Source organism: Capra hircus, chromosome 14 (assembly GCF_001704415.2).
Source record: "Capra hircus breed San Clemente chromosome 14, ASM170441v1, whole genome shotgun sequence".
NCBI classification, from domain to species: domain Eukaryota; kingdom Metazoa; phylum Chordata; class Mammalia; order Artiodactyla; family Bovidae; genus Capra; species Capra hircus.
In genome coordinates this window covers 59774270-59793318 of record NC_030821.1, presented here as the reverse complement: position 1 = coordinate 59793318, position 19049 = coordinate 59774270, and positions in this window count along the sequence as shown.

Below are 19049 nucleotides of genomic sequence, written 5' to 3'. Positions count from 1 at the left end.
CAGTGGTTTGCGGCCCTGATAGGTACATATTAAAATTGTCTGGGGAGCTTCAGAAGCTATCAATGCCTGGTCTCATCCTGACTGCATTCTAATCTCTGGTGGGGCTGGGGAGGACATCTACAGCTTTTGGAAAACCCGATGTTCAACCAGCCCTTAGGTTTGAGGCTGCTGCACCTGGCCAGGTGTAGGGCTCTTCCTTGTGTGAAGAGTGAGGAGGTGGAGGGAGGGGTCAAGATAAGATTCCAGATTTAAATGCTGATGAACTTGACATCCTGGAGGTCATTTAGATGAAGATGTTCACTTCCATTTCTTGGTCACTGACAAACTGTGTGTCCTTGAACCAATTACATATCTTTCCCAGTTTTTATTTTCCTTATCTGTCAACTCTGATAATATCTACTGTAAAGAGTGTGAAAGGCAGAATACATTAGTGGATGTAGAAGAAAGTAAAAACCATCTCATGCATACACACCCTGTCAGTTTGGGATGTGCTTAGTCGCTCAGTGGTGTCTGCTCTTTGTGACCCCATGGACTGTAGCCCACCAGGCTCCTTTGTCCATGTGATTCTCCAGGTAAGACTACTAGAGTGGGTTGCCATTCCCTTACCCAGGGGATCTTCACAACCCAGGGATCAAACCTACGTCTCCCACATTGCAGGTGAATCCTTTACCGTCTGAGCCACCAGGGAAGCCCCCCAGTTTGGGATATACCTTCAGAATATATTTGGAAAAAATATGGGACAACATTTTACAAGAGCAAGGAGTGATTTTTTGGGGGAGGGGGTGGGTGGGAAAAGAATAACAAATAAAAAAAGCACAAATTGTAATAGATAAATTCAAGTAAATTAAAATTTAAAGTTTCAGGACATCAAAAGGCTTCATCAGCAATGTTAACAGAGAAACTAAAAGCTGGAAAAATATTTGCACAAATTGACAGATTAAAAAATATGCAATAAGTTCCTAAAAATCAAAAAAAGAAAGACAAAACAACCCAAGAGAACATAGGCAGCAGGTATACATAAGAAAGACAAGAAGAAGGGGTCGGAATGGCTAATAAAACATAATACCCCTCACCCCGCCCCCCCAGCACTATCGGTTGTTAGGCAATAAATGCCATTGCAAGTGCAGTGTATACTATTTCTCATCTACCAGGGGGCAAACGTGTACTGAATTATAAGGCAAAAGAGGCTCAGGCTGCTGTTGGGGGTATTAATTGGTACTACTGCTTTCTGGGCAATTTGATAATATTTAATAAAATTTAAAATGTCCAATAACCTATAGGTATACTGTTATGAAAATGAACTCTAGCTCTAAGTATTAATATGGGTAGATACCAAAGGTGATGTTAGGCAAGATGGTAAATCACAGAAGCATGCAGAGTCTCCTGTTTATTTAAAGTGTAGAAAATACGAAACAATTATATTTTACTGCCAATCATCTACATTCTTGCTTTAAAAGAAATGCATACAGGGGAGTATTTAAAACCAAACTGAGGATATTGGCTCTCTGCAGGGTGGGAGAGGAATGAGATTGGGAGGTGACACAGGCTGGAGAAATTGAATAATTTGCCCTCGTGTCAAACCATCCTGGAGTGTGGTCCAGCACGTGTGCTCTTAAGCTCTGCATCCCTTTGTGCATCCTTCTTATAAGCTCTTATCCCCATATTTGAAAGAAGAACTTTTTCTGAAGGAGCTGTTGTGCTCAATCTGTTTACAAATATTTAACTGGGGGAAACGATTTTTTGGTTGGTTTTGCCGAATAATCTTTTCAATTTCCTGACTTAATTTTTAAATATTTAAATATTAAAAATATTTCAGGCACAACATATCAGTGGGCTTCCCTGAGAGTTCAGTTGGCAAAGAATCCACCTGCAATGCAGGAGACCCCAGTTTGATTCCTGGGTCGGGAAGATCTGCTGGAGAAGGGATAGGCTACCCACTCCAGTATTTTTGGGCTTCCCTTGTGGCTCAGCTGGCAAGGAATCTGCCAGCAATGCGGCAGACCTGGGTTCGATCTCTGGGTTGGGAAGATCCCTTGGAGAAGGGAAAGGCAACCTACTCCAGTATTCTGGCCTGGAGAATTCCATGGACTGTATGGGGTGGCATACACGGGGTGGCAAAGAGTCAGACACGACTGAGCAACTTTTACTTTCAGCCTATCAGTACCAGCACATGTTATAACTGTGTAACTACTACATTTTTAAAACCTGTATTTAATGTATAACATATTGACAAAGACATAATTTCCCTATCATTGAAGATCAAAGAGTTAGTTCAATTATATTTCTTAATTCTTAAAAAATCATCTGTTCTTTTTTTATACCCAGTTTTTTCCCCTCTATTCTTACAAAACTCTAATCATAGACTGCATTGTGTAAGCTTTGCAAACATTTCTTTATACTGGAGGGAACATAATCTTCAGTCTGAGCCCATGATATTTTATTTTTTCTTTTTGGTCCCAAACGTGTTGGAAACAGGAACCAACAGTGATGTGGAGCTTCACTATTTTGAAAATCTTACATGTGTTCTAGTCCTGGAGCCCAAGGACTCTTCAGCGTCGATTGGTGCATGTAGTTACTTTCATCAGTTTGCAGAGACCATAATGCAAGAGTTTTAAGTGATTTACTCTGAGACCCATTGATCTTGTTGGTCAGAATTCTATGTTCATATGCACTGAAATGGCAACTTTAGGACAGATCTCACAGGAGAACCCATGCAGCTGGGACATCATATTACATTGTTGTGCTCAGCCACTAAATTGGGGGCCGGCTAAATCAGGGGTATTCAGTTACAAAGAACATAAATGGCAAATGGGGTTTGCTGACCTGAGCAATCTCAGTGGACCAGCTGGGACGGAACAGAATGAGGTATGGATACAATGGGTAAGGGATGAAGCCAGGACTGTGGACCACTCTCTACGGAGCCAAGGTATGGGAGGAAGAGCTGAAGCTGGACTTGGGGAGAAAGGAGGGGTTTTTATTTCCTTATTAAAGATAGGGAATTCCAGAGCATGTTTGATGTGGTAGAGGAGGAGAGTGGATGATCTAGGTTGTAAACGGAATTCAGAAGTGAAAAAGCACAGAGCCTCTGATGGGAGTGTTTCACTGAGAGCAAGAGATGGAGCGTAGGATGCTACCAAAGCAAAGTGCATCGCTCTCTGGTGGATGGAAAGTGGGCACCCCCACGATGGTCCCTGTTTTCTCCCTGACTCAATGTTAGCATCTGATGGGGAAGGGATGTGCATTTTTATAAGAAGTTTGAACCAGGAGGGACAACAAAAGGAAGGAAAACTCTCTCTATTTTGTTTTTATTATATGAGCTGCTCAGACTCTAAAAATATTAGTGGGTATTTAAAATATCAATAAAAATATTAAAATTTGGATTAGAGCTCAAATTTTTTTTTCTGACACTTTCACTAAGCTAGGTTTTTCAATTTACTTTCTTGTTTTTAAGACTTAAGCCTTTTCAAATTTTTATGCTTAATGAAAACCATGTAGGTACATTGCAAATCATAGTATTCTGAATTTTTTAAAATGCAGTTTATTAAGAAATTATCACATGGAAGGGCTTGACATTTCTGTCTAGTAACTAGAATCTCAGCCTCTATTAATCTCCATTTTGGGTAGAGAAGTGAAAACTATTTTAATGGGGTTTAGAGTGAGATTTTTATGTGAGCCAGTGTGGTATTCATACTTGTTTGAAGTGTCTAAAGGAAATATTCATGGATCACAGGATTTTAAAAAAATTATGTGTATTGGAATACTACCACTGAGTCAGCTAAGATGTCCGAAAGGTCATTAAGTGTGTCTTAGAGTATTGTTCCTCCCTCCCTTTTTCTTTGTGGGATTTGAGATGTACAATTTTGTCGGATCACTTGCTGTCACAGTATGAACGTGTCATGGTACGTAAGAAAAACTCATGAAACAGAATATATTCACGTCCTTGCAACATTCTTTGAAGATAAACTGGTTATAGAGATGAGGAACTGAACATGCTTTATCTTGGAAGGAGGAAGAGCAGAGCAACTCACTTTTGGTTTGCATTAGTGCTCATGGTGAGGGAGAGGGGTCTGCGTGCAGCTCCACACTTCTGGTCCCCAAATAAGATCCCTAGTGATGTGCTGCTGCAGCAGCTGTGAGTGGAGAGGAGCCTGTTTGTTGTTTTCCTTCTTTCAGGGACATTCACGTGGAGCAGGCGTGGCGAGGGGCCGGCGTGGCGCGGGGCCGGCGTGGCATGGGGCAGGCATGGCGCGGGGCAGGCACGGCATGAGGAACCCAGGCTGGACACAAGGGTTCTGGATGGCTTTTGTTGCTACAACGCCTCTGTGTTTTCAAGCTTGTTTTCCTTAGGGTTAATTTTTTGGGGGGACGCTGGGGTAGGATTCTAGTTTTGACCCTGAATATGATAGTGAGGAAGCTACTTTGTATCTGTGGGAGGCTGGACCTCTTCCAGTTCTGTGATTCCAACCCTGTATAAATCAAGCTCTATGTATCACCCTGATACTGGAATGAACCGCCAAAAGCATTCTGCATCTGCAAATATGACTTTGAATAGAGTCACGCTAAAATATTAGAATCAAGGTTATTGAGCACATAAAATATTTGAAATAAATCTTTGGAATGAAAAGAGAGAGGACATGTTGACTAGTTTCATTAGAGGAGTTCCAGGATTCCATTTTTGAAGGGTATACGTGCAGTCACTTCAGTCTTGTCTGTTTGTGACCCCAAGGACTGTAGTTTGCCGGGCTTCTCTGTCCATTGGATTTCTCAGGCAAGAATGCTGGAGTGAGTTGCCATGACCCTTCTTCAGGGGATCGTCCAGACCCAGGGATCAAGCTGAGTCTCTTGCATCTCCTGCGTTGCAGGCAGATTCTTTACCATCTGAGCCACCAGGGAAGCCTGTGAAGGGTATGAAAGGGTGTAAAGTGATGTCTCATTGACACCGTCTCACGTTATCATGAACTAGCAAAGTCAAAGAAGGACCCATGTGTCTGACAGCCTGTGTTTCAACCATGGCATCTAATAAGGCTTCTTTTTGAAATAAGCCAGGCACATGAGCCGCTTGTTCAGAATTTAGACCTTAACAGATTCAAAAAGCCGAGAAGACACTGATACTTTTTTGTCCCTGTCTCAACATTACAACTAGGAGGATTTCCTAGTATGTTGCTTAATTATGCCTCAGTTTTCTCATCTGAAATAGTATAATGCTTGTAATGTAAATACTGGCTTCCCAGGTGGCGCTACTGGTAAAAAATCCGCCTACCAATGCAGGAGACGCAAGACATGTGGGTTAGATCCCTGGGCTGGGAAGATCCTCTGGAGGAGGAAATGGCAAACTACTCCAGTATTCTTGCCTGGAAAATTCCATGGGCAGAGGAGCCTGGTGGGCTACAGTCCGTGAGGTCAAAGAGTCGGACACAACTGAGTGGCTAAGCGTACATACAGTGATATTGAGCAGAGTTCCCTATGCTATAGGGAACTCTTTTGGTTAAATCTTCCTTTTGGTTAAAGCTTCCTTTCTCATGCTATTCCGTTTTTGGTATCAAGGTTGTAAATGGCACAACATGAGTTTAGTTTTCGTTCTCTTTCTGTTTTCTTGAGTTGGTTAATGTAAAGATAGTAATTATCCATTCCTCAAAGTTTTGGTAAAATTCACCTTTAAAACTGCTTAGGCCTGGAGATTTTCTGATATTGACGACTCATTCAGTTTCTTTAATATTTTATGTCTATTCATATTTTCAGTTTCTTTTTGAGTTAATTTTGGCAGTTCATATTTTTTTAAAGACAACTTCGATTTTCTATTCCTTTTTATTATTAATTTTAAGGATTTTCTTGTTAAAATTATGAGACTTTCTATTAGTAGTAAGAGGACTGTCTCAAATACTGAGGATTCTACACAATGTATTTTTGAAAACTAAAGTGGATTTGATTGCCTTCAGCCTCCAGTGAACAGTCCTGCTTATTAGCATTGAATTATGTGGATCTACTCTTAAATTTGAATGGTAGAAATACATTTACAGTATTCCTTGGGTTGGAGGGGGTGGGGTAGGAACATAGAATAACTAATTCAGATTAAACTTTATAAGAGATGCACCATATGTTACTTGGTCTGAAAATTCATAACAGGAATAGAATGCACAGCTTTAGCAATAGTATTTTTGTGTAGTCTTAACAAATCATGGAAATATGACCTGCAATAATAGATGTATCTTAGGTAATAAGTCTCAAAATGGGATTTGAAAATTCATATGCTACGTGGTCCACTTCAGTCTTTATTGAATGAAACTAGGCTGTTTTTTTTCCCCTCTTAACTATCAAATTCTGTTTCCTTTTTTTCTGTTTAGAAATTATTTAATATATTATAGGCAATTTAAAATATGATGAAAAGCATTCATGTTCCCACTGCCTTAAGATAATCATTTTTAAATGTTTTTGTTATCTTCCAGTTCTTCTGTGTGTGTGTGTGTGTGTGTGTGTGTGTGTGTGTGTGAACAGTTTAAGCCATAGCATAGTGTTTAAGAACTTGGATTCTGTACTGCACACTCTGGTTTGAAATCTTTACCTTGTCATTGCCTAGCTCTTTGATCCTGGACAAGTTATTTATCCTGGTATATCTGTATAACATGGTGAACATATTATCTACTGCATGAGGACAGCTTGACAAGCTAATGGAATAATATTTGTAAGTACTTAAAACAGAGGCAGGCATGTAATACACAGTTAGTGCTGCAATTGTTACAGATAAGTGTTTCTATAGAATTTTTATAATTATTTATATTTTGACTACATTCTAACATCTTTTTAAAAATAAATTTATTTATTTTAATTGGAGGCTAATTACCTCACAATATTGTATTGGTTTTGCCATACATCAACATGTCCCACCACGGGTGTACACGTGTTTCCTATCCTGAACCCCCCTGCCACCTCCCTCCCCATACCATCCCTCTGAGTCATCCCAGTGCACCAGCCCTAGCACCCTGCATCATGCATTGAACCTGGTCTGGTGATTGATTTCGCATATGATAATATACATGTTTCAATGCCATTCTCCCAAATCATCCCACCCTCTCCTTCTCCCACAGAGTCCAAAAGACTGTTCTATACATCTGTGTCTCTTTTGCTGTCTTGCATACAGGGTTATCTTTCAGTTCAGTTCAGTTCAGTCGCTCAGTCATGTCCACTGTTTGCAACCCCATGAATTGCAGCATGCCAGGCCTCTCTGTCCATCACCATCTCCCGGAGTTCACCCAAACTCACGTCCATCGAGTTGGTAATGCCATCCAGCCATCTCATCCTCTGTTGTCCCCTTTTCCTTCTGCCCCCAATCCCTCCCAGCATCAGAGTCTTTTCCAATGATTCAACTCTTCACAAGAGGTGGCCAAAGTACTGGAGTTTCAGCTTTAGCATCATTCCTTCCAAAGAACATCCAGGGCTGATCACCTTTAGAATGGACTGGTTGGATCTCTTTGCAGTCCAAGGGACTCTCAAGAGTCTTCTCTAACACCACAGTTCAAAAGCATCAATTCTTTGGCACTCAGCTTTCTTCGCAGTCCAACTCTCACATCCGTACATGACCACTGGAAAAACCATAGCCTTGACTAAACGGACCTTTGTTGGCAAAGTAATGTCTCTGCTTTTCAACATGCTATCTAGGTTGGTCATAACTTTTCTTCCAAGGAGTAAGTGTCTTTTAATTTCATAGGTTATCAATATGCTATCTAGGTTGGTCATAACTTTTCTTCCAAGGAGTAAGCGTCTTTTAATTTCATGGGTTATCATTACCATCTTTCTAAATTCCATATATATGCATTAGTATATTGTATTGGTGTTTTTCTTTCTGGCTTACTTCACTCTGTATAATCGGCTCCAGTTTCATCCACCTCATTAGAACTGATTCAAATGTATTCTTTCTAATGGCTGAGTAATAGTCCATAGTGTATATGTACCACAACTTTCTTATCCACTTGTCTGCTGATGGACATTTAGGTTACTTCTCTGCCCTGGCTATTATAAACATTGCTGCGATGAACATTGGGGTACACGTGTCTCTTTCACTTCTGGTCTCCTCGGTGTGTATGCCAAGCAGTGGGATTGCTGGGTCATATGGCAGTTCTATTTCCAGTTTTTTAAGGAATCTCCACACTGTTCTCCATAGTGGCTGTACTAGTTTGCATTCCCACCAACAGTGTAAGAGGGTTCGCTTTTCTCCACACCCTCTCCAGCATTTATTTCTTGTAGACTTTGGATAGCAGCCATTCTGACTAGTGTGAAATGGTACCTCATTGTGGTTTTGATTTGCATTTCTCTAATAATGAGTGATGTTGAGCATCTTTTCATGTGTTTGTTAGCCATCTGTATGTCTTCTTTGGAGAAATGTCTATTTAGTTTTTTGGCCCGTTTTTTGATTGGGTCATTTATTTTTCTGGAATTGAGCTGCAGGAGTTGCTTGTATATTTTTGAGATTAATTCTTTGTCAGTTGCTTCATTTGCTATTATTTTCTCCCATTCTGAAGGCTGTCTTTTCACTTTGCTTATAGTTTCCTTTGTTGTGCAGAAGCTTTTAATTTTAATTAGGTCCCATTTGTTAATTTTTGCTTTTATTTCCAGTATTCTGGAAGGTGGGTCATAGAGGAGCCTGCTGTGATTTATGTCAGAGAATGTTTTGCCTGCGTTCTCCTTTAATCCATTTTGAGTTTATTATGGTGCTAGAAAGTGTTCTAGTTTCATTCTTGGAAGTTCATATTTTCCATTCCATTTAAGTTGTCAAGTTTATTGGCGTATAGCTGTTCGGGGTATTCTTTTATGATGTCTTAAAGTTTTGCTGTATCTTTTATGACCTGTTTTTTTATGTGCTGCTGTTGTGTAGTCACTAAGTCATATTTGACTCTTTGTGACCCCATGGGCTGTAACCCACCAGGCTCCTCTGTCCATGGGATTTCCCATGCAAGAATCCTAGAGTGGGTTGCTATTTCCTTCTCCGGGGGAACTTACCATCCCAGGGATATAATCTGAGTCTCCTGCGCTGGCAGGCAGATTCTTTACCACTGAGCCGTGAGGGAAGCCCCACATGTTTTATTGGTTTGTTTCAAAGATTCAGCCTTTTCCTTTATCTTTCCCTCTCTTGTTTCTTTAATTTCCTCTTAGTTCATTATTTTCTTCATTTTGCTTTCTTTGGGTTAACTGTGTTCTTTTACAGATTCCTAGAGTTGTATGCTTAGCGCTTTAATTTCAATTTGTCTTAGTATTAACACTTAAACATATATACATTCTCTCTAAATATTGATTTTGTGGTAGTCCACAGAGAACCACAAGTAATTAGCTTTCAAGTATCACCAAGAATTTTAAAGAAGCAATCCTTCCCTACTATCTGCATCATTAATTCACAGTCTACAAGGTCTTTATTTCTATTTTTTTTTAGAATTCTCCTTGATTAATATAGTATGCATACATGTTTGCACCTATATGTGTATTTTTTTGTAATCAAACTTATTTATTCTTAATTGTAGGGTAATTGCTTTACAATATTGTGCTGGTTTCTGCCAAACATCAACATGAAACCTTCATAGGTATGTGTATGTCTTTATTTCTAATCACCATGATGTAGTCTCAGTGCTCAGTATTTCAGTTTATCTGCTGACTTCTTGCTGCAGAAGATAAGGGGTGCTCCCACATCCGTCCTCTGCCTCCGTCCTAGGAGAGCTGGGGTCACCGTTTTACATTAAATCGATACTCAGGCTCTGCACTATTGTATGGATGTATAAGTAGTATTCACTGAAGAGCTGTGCAGTATAGCGAGATTACGTTTCCTGTTTCACAAGCCTTTTCCTCCCTCAAGTTAATAATAGGCTTTTGGATTTTGTTTTCCTTGTTTTTCTGCTTTTCTATTCTCTTTGGCTTCCCAAGGTCTCTTCTTTAAGTTTCAACCTCTTCTCACTGTTGGTCACACTCATCAGGTATTCGATTGGTATCCTTTCTTTCTCAGAGATCAGCCTTGGAGAATTCTCTGTCTGCTCTTTGTGATCTAGAATTGTGCTCTAGGCCTGCTCCAGGAGCCCCTCCAGGGGTTTCTCTTCACTGTTATGCTGGGAATCAGAGGCTTGAACAAGGAAAGGAAAAGGGACTTTCTCCGAAGTTCTGCCACTGGTTCCTGCATCTGGTTCTGCCCCTGTGTTTATGCCACTGTTCTTGTGGACTGCACTCTTCAGGGGCTTACTGAGAAGAGGTGCGTATTGTTCCTGATCATTTCACATAATTCTGATTAGTTTCTGAAATACTTGTGATTACCGTCTGTCTCTCATACCTGTCTCTCATTCTCTGTCATGTACCTCGGTGTGGGTCATTTTCTTTTAGTACCCTGGGAACTTAGTAAACCCAGTCTGTTTGGGAGCTCATTTGGTTCAGTAGTAGGGAAATTTCTATAATTATTTCTAGAATAAAACTGTCATTTTTTGTGTATGTGAGTCTTTATGGAAAAACTTATCAACTGTTAGCACTCTTGAACCTATCCTGTTTTTTCTACATTCCTTATCCTTTGTCTTTTTTCCATCATCCTACTTGTGTATATATATATATTTGTACATATGTATACGTATTTACAAGTATGTACATGGGCTTCTCTGGGGCCGCTAGTCATAAAGAACCTGCCTGCCAATGCAGGAGACTAAGAGAGGTGAGTTCTACCCCCGAGTTGGGAAGATTCTGGAGGAGGACAGGGCAAGCCACTCCAATATTCTTGCCTGGAGAATCCCAGGGACAGAGGAGCCTGGTGGACTACTGTCCATAGGGTTGCAAAGAGTCGGACATGACTGAAACGACTTAGCACGCACATGTATATTTACATAGCACACATTTATGTGTGTGTGTATATATACAAATAGGATGATGGAAAAATATGTATCAGTTTTATCTTCACTTAAATTGGAATATTGAGTTATTTTTCTTATGATTTCTCTTTTAGTCCATGAATTATTTATAAGTGCGCTTTGTATTTTCTAAAGCGGTGTGTATGTTGAGGGGGGCACTGGAAATCTTTTGGTCCTTGATTTTTAATATTACTGAATTTTGATCTGATAGTTGGTCAGCATATAATTTTAAAGATATTAATATGTATTGAATTTCCCTTTGACTTAATGCTTGTTTATGTTTAAGTTTCCTACTATCTCACATGTGCTTGAACCGGAGGAATATTTCCTGTTTGCTGGATGTAGTGTTTCACATGTACTTCCCTTACAGCAAGACTACCAATGGGAAAACATTTATTCACACTTTATCATCTTATCTGCCGTTTTCCAGATTTATGTTCACCGGTCCCCGAACAGTCCCTGTGTTGTCCCCTCAGTTACTCCCCTCAGTTAATCCTGGAAACCTCTGATTTGACTTCTGTCGGCACCGTTTTGCCAGAAGGTCACATACATGGAAAATGCTCTGGCTTCTTTCATTTAGAAAAATTCACTCAAGGCTTATCCCGGTTGTTGTGTGAGTCAACAGATCGTCCTTTGTTTGGGCAAGTCATGTTCTGTTGTGTGTCTGGACACAGTGTGTATATCCAGACCCCTGTGGAAGCTCATTTGGGTTGTTTCCAGTTTGGGGAATAAAGCTGTTTTAAGTTTGCGCACAGGCGGGGAACATGTATCTTCAGTTTGCTTAGGAGTGGGGTTTCTGAGTCATGTGGTAAGCATGTGTCCAACCCTGTCCTCTCCTCCAGGGGATCTTCCTGACCCAGGGATTGAACCTGTGTCTCCTGCAGTTCAGGCAGATTTTTTTACCATCTGAGCCACCAGGGAAGCTCCCTTAACCCTGTAGGAAATTGTCAAATGGTTTTGCAAAATGTCTGTGTCATTTGTGTTCCCGCTAACGATGAATGAGCGTTCCTGCTCTGTACCGTCACCGATCTTGCATGGTTAGTTTTTAACTTTTAGCCATCTGAGGCATGTAGTGGTCCCAATGTGTGGTTTTAATTTAGCTTTCTTTCTTTTTTTCCTCCAGCTGTACAGCAAGTAGGATCTTAGTTCCCTGACCAGAGATCGAACCCAAGCCCTTGGCAGTAAGAGCTCAGGGAGTCCTAACCACTGGACCACCAGGGAATTCTCTAATTTAGCTTCCTTAATGTTTCATTTTACATGCTTATTTGCCATCTGTTTATTATCTTTGGAGAAGTATCTTTTCATATAGTTCACTCATTTTTAAAGGGTAAGGTGTTTCAAACATTGTTGCGCTTTAAGAGTTCTTTATATATGCCACACAGATATGAGATTTTTATCAGATATAGGATATATAAATATTTATCTCAAAGTTTGGGGCTTGACTTTTCATTCTCTTAACAGTGTATTTTACAGAGCAAAGTTTTACATTTTTTAAGGGTATGATTTATCAAATTTTCTATTATGACTCATATTTTTAGGCTTATATCTAAACGCTACTCACCATACCCAAGTTCACAGGGATTTTCTTCTCTGTTTCTTCTAGAATTTTTAAAGTTTTAGATTTAGAATTAGGTCAACGATTTATTATGAGTTAATTTTTGTACAGTATGAGGCATGGGTGAAGGTTCTTTTTTTTTTTTTTTCCTTTTTTGTACATGGATACTCCACTGTTCCAGAAATATTTGTTGAAAATATAAAACTTTCTTTACTAAGTTCCCTTTGTAAATACTTTTGCCAAAAGTGAACTGTGTTTGTGTGGGTCTCTTTCTGAGTTCTTTATTTCTGTTTCATTGTTAAATGGACATACCTGTCCATCCAGCATCTTTCCATTCAGCATCTCTGCAGTCGAAGTGCATTGACACCTGTTCACCACTAGATGGAGCCCTCACAGCAGCTCATTTCCTAGGGCTTCCTCTCTATTCATGTTTCAGAGCTTATATTTAGTTTTTAATTAATTTATTTATTTTAATTGGAGGCTAATTACTTTAAAATAGTGTAGTGATTTTTGCCATACTTTGACATGAATCAGCCATGGGTGTACATGTGTCCCCCATCCTGAACCCCCCTTCCACCTCCCTCCCCATCCCATCCCTTGGGGTTGTCCCAGTGCACCGGCTATGAGTGCCCTTTTTCATGCACTGAACTTGGACTAGTGATATATTTCACATATGGTAATATACAAGTTTCAATGCTATTTTCTCAAATCATCCCACCCTTGCTTTCTCCCACAGAGTCCAAAAGTCTGTTCTTTGTATCTCTTTGTGTATATCTCTGTTCTTTGTGTCTCTTTTGCTGTCTCACATATAGGGTCATCATTACCATTTTTTAAATTCCATACATGTGTTAATATACTGTATTGGTGTTTTTCTTTCTGACTTACTTCACTCTATAATAGACTCCAATTTTATCCACCTCACTAGAACTAATTTAAATGCATTCTTTTTAATAGCTGAGTAATATTCCATTGTGTATATGTACCACAACTTTCTTATCCATTCATCTGCCGATAGACATCTAGGTTGCTTCCATGTCCTAGCTATAGTAAACAGTGCTGCAATGAACATTGGGGTACACGTGTCTCTTTCAATTCTGGTTTCTTCAGTGTGTATGCCCAACAGTGGGATTGCTGGGTCATATGGCAATTCTCAGTCATGTCTGACTCTTTGCCACCCCATGGACTAGTCCATGGAATTCTCCAGGCCAGAATACTGGAGTGGGTAGCCTTTCACTTCTCCAGGGGATCTTCCCAGCCCAGGGATTGAACCCAAGTCTTCTGCATTGCGGGCAGATTCTTTACCAACTGAGCTATCAGGGAAGCCCCAATCCCAAAGAAAGGCAGTGGCAAAGAATGCTCAAACTACTGCACAACTGCACTCAACTCACATGCTAGTAAAGTAATGCTAAAAATTCTCCAAGCCAGGCTTCAACAATACGTGAACCATGAACTTCCAGATGTTCAAGCTGGTTTAGAAAAGGCTGAGGAACCAGAGATCAAATTGTCAACATCTGCTGGATCATTGAAAAAGCAAAAGAGTTCCAGAAAAACATCTATTTCTGCTTTATTGACTATGCCAAAGCCTTTGACTGTGTGGATCACAATAAACTGTGGAAAATTCTTCAAGAGATGGGAGTACCAGACCACCTCACCTGCCTCCTGAGAAATCTGTATGGAAGTCAAGAAGCAACAGTTAGAACCAGACATGGAACAACAGACTGGTTCCAACTAGAAAAGGAGTACATCAATGCTGTAAATTGTCACCCTGCTTATTTAACTTCTATGCAGAGTACATCACGAGAAACGCTGGACTGGAAGAAGCACAAGCTGGAATCAAGATTGCCGGGAGAAATATCAATAACCTCAGATATGCAGATGACACCACCCTTATGGCAGAAAGTGAAGAAGAACTAAAGAGCCTCTTTATGAAAGTAAAAGAGGAGAGTGAAAAAGTTCCCTTAAAGCTCAACATTCAGAAAACTAAGATCGTGGCATTTGGTCCCATCACTTCATGGCAAATAGACAGGGAAACAGTGGAAACAGTGGCAGACTTTATTGTTTTGGGCTCCAAAATCACTGCAGATGGTGATTGCAGCCATGAAATTAAAAGACGCTTACTCCTTGGAAGGAAAGTTATGACCAGCCTAGACAGCATATTAAAAAGCAGAGACATTACTTTGCCAACAAAGGTCTGCCTAGTCAAGGCTATGGTTTTTCCAGTAGTCGTGTATGGATGTGAGAGTTGGACCATAAAGAGAGTGAGTGCTGAAGAATTGATGCTTTTGAACTGTGGTGTTAGAGAAGACTTGAGAGTCCTTTGCACTGCAAGGAGATGGAACCAGTCCATCTTACAGGAGATCAGTCATGAGTGTTCACTGGAAGGGCTGATGTTGAAGCTGAAACTCCAATACTTTGGCCACCTGATGTGAAGAACTGACTGATTTGAAAAGACCCTGATGCTGGGAAAGATTGAGGGCAGGAGGAGCAGGGGATGACAGAGGATGAGATGGCTAGATGGCATCACCAACTTAACGGACATGAGTTTAGGTAAACTCCGGGAGTAGGTGATGGACAGGGAGGCCTGGTGTGCTGCAGTCCATGGACTCTTTGCCTGGGTCGCAAAGAGTCAGACACAACTGAGTGACTGAACTGAACTGAACTGAATGGCAGTTCTATTTCCAGTTTTTTACGGAATCTCCACACTGTTCTCCATAGTGGCTATACTCGTTTGCATTCCCACCAACAATGTAAGAGGGTTCCCTTTTCCGCACCCTCTCCTCTGTGTTATGTTTAAAACAGATAGCCAGCGAGGTCCTACTCTACCGCACAGAAAACTCTGCTCAATGTTTTGAACAATCTGAATGGGAAAATAATTTGAAAAAGATTAGATACGTGTATATGTAGAGCAATCGCTGTAGACCTGAAACTACCACAACATTGTTAATCAACCATACGCCAGTATAAGATAGCAAGTTAAAAAATAAACCACCATAAGAGAAGAAAGTGAAGCAGACCCGGCAGCGCAGAGGCACACGGGCCTGGAGTGGACTAGAGATTGTTCTAGTTGTTGTTCCTGAGAGCAGGTCTGTCTTTGGGCTGATCTCCGTCAATGTCATTATCAGCATCTTCCGTGAAGACACAGAAGGCAAGGTTAGCAGGTGTGGTGACGCAAAGCCAGGGAGGAGCGTGGCTGCCTTGTATGTGTCAGAAGGGTTCCAAGAGCTCTCAGGGGACTGAAAGCAGACAAGGGGATGGACGCATGCATTTCCTGCCTTTGATGGAGTAGTACAAAGAGCTTTAGACAACAAAAGGGGAGATCTGAGTATGTGTGTCGTGATAGCTGTGATGCGGTAACCATGCCATTTCACTCAGTGCTGCTCAGGGCGTAGGCCATGGACCACCTGGTCAGAAATGGCGTGTTGCCCTTCCTGGACGAGGCAGGAGCTCCTGCCAGGTGTCACTGAAATTCATCATGAAGTACGTTGCTCAGTGGAGCCAAATAGGCACAACTTCCCAGGTAAAGGAAGCAGGGAGACAACCTGTGGTCCAGAAGCCCCTCTTCGTCTCGAGGAGAGCCTGCCTTTGAGTAGCACTGAATTGCAAAGTCTCCTTGGTGTGAGGACTAAGTACTTAGTACTAACAGTGCTACGTACAGTATTTGTGTCCTCACATTTGGACAGAGGCACAGTGGACCTGAGGGCTTCCCAGGTGCTTCAGTGGTAAAGAACCCACCTGCCATTGTGGGAGACCCAAGAGACGTGAGTTTGACCCCTGGGTTGGGAAGATGCCCTGGAGTAAGAAATGGCAACCCCCTTCAGTATTCTTGCCTGGAAAATTTCGTAGACAGAGGACTTCTGGTGGGCTACTGTCTACGGGGGTTGCAAAGAGTTGGGTACAGTGGAGCAACTGATCACGGCAGACTGAGGGCCAGTGTTCTGCAAGGAGTAGGTTCACAGGCTGGACCAGACTGCCTCACTTTCCTCATCGGACAGATGGCAGCAGCAATATCAAACACAAAGTGCTGTTTGCTGAGGGTCAGAAGTATAAAGGCAAAATTCACAGCATGTTTCTTGGCACGTGGTAGAAATGTGCTTAGTCCATGGAAGTAAGAATTAATGTGTTTCTCCTTCATGCCTCTTGGAGAAAAGTACTGTCGTTTTCCCCGTTTCATAGACGAGCAACTGAGCTGAGTTCTGATGCAGTTTAACAGCTCCCCCTGGTCATGCGGTTCCTACATGTCGGGCCCAGGCGTAAAGCCAGGCATTCTCTGACTTTAGGTTTTGGACCGGTGCTTATTGATCACAGGGCACTGCCCATTCCCAGCTGGGCCAGACCAGTGACTTTTAATTCTTTTGACCAAAATTCAATTGTCATAACCTAGTACACTCCTTGTCCTTCCACAGGCACATGGACACATAATCTGATACAGAAGTTTCATGAACTAACTCTTCCCCTTCATAAATACAATGCAGTCTGAATTCTTCTACTCCATTTTTTAAAGAAAAAGCTGGTGATGACCTTTTGAAATTGATTTCATGGCCCACACATGTGCTGGAACCCACAAAGCGAAAGTACTGTAATAGCAATTTCTGTGAACTCTTCAGTTCTGATTTTCTGATTCTCCTAGAGAAACAACACAAAAAACCACACACACACACACACACACACACACACACACACACACACACACACACACACACACACACACACACAGGCCTTCCAACCCAATTCCCTTTGTCCAGAAGAGAAGGCCTGAACTTGGGAATAGTTTATGTGGACGAGAATAAGGATTTTAGGCTAGGTTGACAGAAAGCTTGCCTTCAAGACCACCTCAGGAATCCTGTGTTCCCTGTGGGGCACCAAGTTTTAAGAGAAATTAACCACCCAAACACATTCATCAAAGGACAGTCAAGGTGGAGCAGAATCTGAAATTGTTCAAGGAGCTGGACATGTTTAATCTGATTCTGATGGAAAGAGCCTCTACAACTTTAAAAAATAAAGTATAATATGATACTAGGCCTCTATTGGATAGTAGTTGAATAAGGCTTGGCCCGTCTGATGCGTTATCTCACATCAAGCGTATTTTTATTGGTTTTTTAGAGTTCGGTGTCTAAAGTGAGGATCATGCAAGATGATTGTTACTGTACTTCCATCCTGGGAAAGGCAGACAGGAAACCACCCCTCCCAGGCTGAGCGGAGGAGCTCTCGAGCTTGCCCTTGGCCAGACGTCTGCCCAGCTTCAAAGGGGTTTCAAAGGGCGGTGACCGACTCCAGCCCAGGCCATGCTTTGGAAGTCAGACCTTCGTCTGCCAGGAGCCGGCCCGCCCGGGGAAAGCCCCCTGCTCCCCAGGCTCTGGGCTGGTGGGAAGCTCTTGCCTGGCTGTTTCCCTCCCTCTGGACTCCCAGTGAATCAGGAAAGGAGGGAGTGAGAGCTGAGTGGTTCCCTCCCCAGGTTTCAGTGGCCTCGGAACGCCTGGGACTGGAATTCCCCCTCCCCCCCGCCCCCCACCGAAAGGTGGCTCCAACAATAGAGGTTTGCGCTGTGTGGCTGGGCAGAACATTCTATTGGAAGAAGAAGCACATTTGTGGTAATTTATTAAATTTAGGAAGGAAAGGGGAGAGAGGAGTCACGAGTGACTCAAAGGCTACAAGGTTGGGAAATCTTGAAGCCAAATCTGGCCCCCGAACACAGTGGGAAAACTCAAATGGTACCCATGACGGGGATGGGGGGAGAGGATGGAACTCTGTGGAACTTCCTTTGTGGCTTAGAGTCGGAGCTGTGTTCATGAAAATCCATATTCATGAAAGCTGGAATGGTTAAAATACGTAGCTCTTGCTGCTCAACTGTTTGCCCACCAGTGTTAAGTCCTGATCCTTGGGGTGAAACGTGGTCAGTTAAGAGGCAAGTGGGTCTTAGGGATGTTAGTATTGGTCTGTTGTCTTGGACGACAAACCATTCATTCATTCATCCATCCATTCATTCTCTCTCAGTGGGGAGATGGCCTCACCTTCTCCCTCCCCATCACCGGCAGCTATCCAAGATCCCAAATGACTGAGTGGAAAAGGGACACCTTCGATGTAACCAACTGGAAAAGATTCTGTCTTAGAGCTCAAGTTAAATTAGTCTGGAATTGACCCAAGGGGGATTCTTTTAAAAAATCATGCTAGAATATGTGTGGCATAAACTACTTCATTGAAACCACTTTTTATTTTTTATTTTTTTTTATTTTTATTTTTTATTCTTACATGCGTTCCCAAACATGAACCCCCCTCCCACCTCCCTCCCCACAACATCTCTCTGGGTCATCCCCATGCACCAGCCCCAAGCAAGCTGCACCCTACGTCAGACATGGACTGGCGATTCAATTCTTACATGACAGTATACATGTTAGAATTCCCATTCTCCCAAATCATCCCACCCTCTCCCTCTCCCTCTGAGTCCAAAAGTCCGGTATACACATCTGTGTCTTTTTTCCTGTCTTGAAACCACTTTTTAATGTGCAGTACAGTCGTATTAAGCTGTCCACCCGTAAATTTCATCTTGCAAAACTGAAACGCTGCCCAAAGAAGCCTTTGGTATTCCTCTCAAACTTTTTTTTTAAATAACAAACTTTGCTATCTTTTGCTTGCAA